We start from the raw sequence: 3,675 nt of genomic DNA, 5'->3' as shown, positions 1-3,675 counted from the left end.
TCTCTTGTCTTGTGCGTGGGTATGGAGGATGAAGCTCATGGGAGAGGGAATGAGGTTGCTTGAGCTTGCCTCAAGGATCGTGGAGCTACCGGTGTGCAAGAAAGAGGAGGGTACTTGATCGAGCATCAAGGTAAGCTCACTACACCCGTAGGGTAGGCATTGCGTGTCGGCTATGTGAGAGGTAGCCATGGCCGCTTGGTTCGAAACACTTGAGCAATAAGTGGTCTGTAGGTCTCGGAGTAGAGCTTGTAGCTCACCTTCACAAAGAAAAGCCGCTGAGGAAGAAGAGGAACTAAGAAGAAAGGAGGAAGAAGACCTGGCTGAGGCTACACGCCGGTCTATCGAACAACAAAGCAGGGCAGATAAATTGGGAAATCTGAGCCCGCAATGAGAAGAAGGGCCTGGTTTTAGCACACAGGCACCGAAAATCGTGCCATCCACTGTCATTGAGGGCAAGGGCAAAGCCCCAATTCACCCGATTCCTCCCCTCATGGTGCCTCCCACCGAACCAACCACCATCACCCCCAGCATCTCGACCAATGCCGATGTTTCGAATTTCGTGGCATGGATGCAATACTTCATCAACAAAGAAATGGCCCACGGACAAAGCATCGAAACTACGGCCACAGGGCAAAAGAGGCCAGCCACTGATGCAGAATCAAGGCAAGACCCTAAACGGTAGAAGGTGGAAGCCTCGACATCACCAATCCACACAACAATGATGCCATCAGCTAGCTACGATGAGTACGTCGTCGAGCTACTCTCCCAATTGGAGAAAGCTAAGGAGGAACGAAAGATAGCTGTGGCTGAGTTGGTGGCTGAAAAGGAGTCAATAGCTGCCTTCCAACTCGATAAAACTAGAATGATAGCCATGCAGCAAAGGGAGATCTCGGATCTTAAGCAAGAAGTGAAGGCTAAGGACGATAGGGAAGAGCACTGGAGGCAGCTACTAGACAATGAAACACATGAACTTATAAAAATGTAGAGAGAACACAAGCTCCTGATCATGCAGTATGAGAAGCTCATTGCAAAAACTGCCAAAGTCGAAGCGCTTATGGTTGAGCTCAATGCCAGGGACGAGGAAAGAAAACAGAACAAGGAGTAGTAGCAGAACGAGATCGAGTCCCTGACCGATCAGCTGAACTCCAAAAAAGAAGAACATGAGAAATTGGTCAGAGAATGGGAAGACCAAGAACAAAGGCTCATGACCCTGGCTTTAAGGCAAGGAGAGAGCCTAGAAGAGATGAACAAGAGAGCAAATGAGTGGGCCATGCAGAATGAAAGAAGGGTGAAGACACTGGCACGACGCCTTGCTCTGGTGGAAAAAGAGAAGATCATCGCAGAGAACAAGGCAGAAGCCGCTTAGGTGGCCTTCGGTGCCCAACAAAAGGCCTTCCTCAACACAATCATGGACACCACCCACCCAGAGGAGGGAGAATCATTGGAGGTGGCACAAAAGAATCTTAACATTGCACACAGAGCCTTGCATGCAGGACTGCAGATGCCACCCCAACCTGCGGAGGTTAGACTGAGCCTGGAAGAGTAAAGGAAATACCTACTACTGGCCGGCCTAACCCCCCAGGAAATAGATGCCATAGGATTTGAAGAGGGAGCACAACAAGGAGATCGGCAGGGGGAGGAAGCAGAACTCGAATTTGACATGGGCAGATTCAGAGAGGATGTGATCCCATAACCCCCCTCGTCGTAGTCTCAAGAGCAACAACAAGAGGACCCATCTACAGAGAGACAAGCCGCACTTAAAGAGAGACGCAGGAAGTTAGTCAAAGAAGCCAGGAAGCAGTTAAGGGCCAAGCCAGCCGTGCAGCCATCCGCACCCCTCCCACCTTGCCATGATGACATCCCAGCTGGATTCCATGCAGAGCTAGTGGTTTGGGAGAGACAAGAAAAAGAAAATGATCCATTCACCTTTAGCTTTCTCCTGCCCAAAGCCTGCAGAGGGTCTTGCCGCTTAAGGCGATGGAGGAGGTGATCGCGATTGGTGGCCGACTAGGGCAAAAGTGGCTAGAAGAGAGAGAGAAGACCCCCACCTCTTGGGGAACTGAAGAGGCCGACTACTGGCAAAACAAAGTTTTTGAAGTTCCACATATAGTACAGGGTTATAAAAGCCAACCCTTGTAGAGGAGGCGAGTATGCGACATTAGTATGCTCGCCTGGACGGCGTTTTGTAACACGCTGCCCTTTGAGAGGAACAACCCCACATACATGGCATACCCTCGAAGGGTAGGTGTGGATTTTGATGCCACCCTCCATGGGAGTTACGACTTTCCCATTATCTATAGCTCCAATGTAGTATCCTTCAAACATGCCCTCCTCTTTAACTCAGAAAGCCTAGATGACTCTATGACGTGCTTCCTCGCAGATTTCTCTTCATGCCCTGATCCACGGCTTTTGTAACTACATGTAACTACCTTAGATTACTTAAGCTATTACTTAAGCATGACCCGACTCCACAAGAGCGTGGCCTGCCTCCCCTCTTCTTCGACCCTAATGCCATTGACAGTTGTGCCATGGCTCATCTAATGATGAGGGCTAGTCTCCTCCCCTCTTTTTGCCTAGTCTCCTAGAAGACATGAATGACAGCCAGTTTACTAGATGCAATCACCCTTTCCTCTCCACCACCTCTCTCCACGTCCACATGAATCTGAAAGGATACATGCAAAGCTACCAATTTTTGAGCATATCCATCCGACCCCCTTCCCCTCCTCATTCAGATGAAGAGAATTAGGCCCTGGATGTCATTCCACTACTGTAACTTCAAAAAAAAGAAAAAAAGAAAAGAAAAGAAAAATAAAAGCAAAGAAAAGAACAGTATGAAAGGAAAAGCACGAAAAACACTCTCCACTGACTAGACAACATAGCCCACTTGCAAAAGCACTTACCACCACATAAAGCACGATCACTGCACCTAGGGGTTCTCAAGCTAGGCGTGCTCAGTGGCTTCGGTCGACCAACTCCACCCCTAATCCCCTAGCCCTTTTACTCCTCCACTTCACGCTTAGGGCACATCAAGGGCAGGACATACCTAGGGAGGTAACACTCGCCTATGGTTAGACCTGTCACCCTAAGCCACTTGCACCGCACCTCCCTTGGCACAAATGGGGTCGTCAAGTGTGGGACATCACCCATGCTTGCCTACAGTTAGACCAACCTCCCCATTCCACTAGCATGAGCACAATGCACTAACACAATGAGGTAGGCACTCCCCTTAGGAACAACACCGCACCTTCTTCTTTCAGGCATCACAAAAAGCAACAAACCACCAACTTCGGAGGCCCCCGTCAACCACGCAATATCCATTTGGCTTCTCCGACAACAATCATTTCATAGCTTCCACAAGCACCTGAGTCTCCAAGTGGCCCTCACCTTTACACCACTTGGCCAATTGCCTGCCAACCTACAACAACACAGAAGTGCCATGGGACTGGCACCCGTCTAGGAGGGGGGGTAATGTTAAACCCAAGTCGAGATGGCAGAAAAAGGAAGGAAAAAGCAGAAAAAACATGGAAAAATAGCAAAGACACGCAAGTGACCTCCAAAGCTAAGCCGGGGCAAAAAGCGCAATTTTAAATGAAAGACGCCTCAAAAGACTTGGAAAACTCTTGAAAAGAGCGCCCGACTCCCTCCTATGCAAATTGTAAAATATTAGATGGGTGT

The sequence above is a fragment of the Lygodium microphyllum genome, chromosome 1 (assembly GCF_053477565.2).
Source record: "Lygodium microphyllum isolate KBCC chromosome 1, Lygodium_microphyllum_v1.1.10, whole genome shotgun sequence".
NCBI classification, from domain to species: Eukaryota; Viridiplantae; Streptophyta; class Polypodiopsida; order Schizaeales; family Lygodiaceae; genus Lygodium; species Lygodium microphyllum.
Note: the sequence above shows the minus strand (reverse complement) of the source record.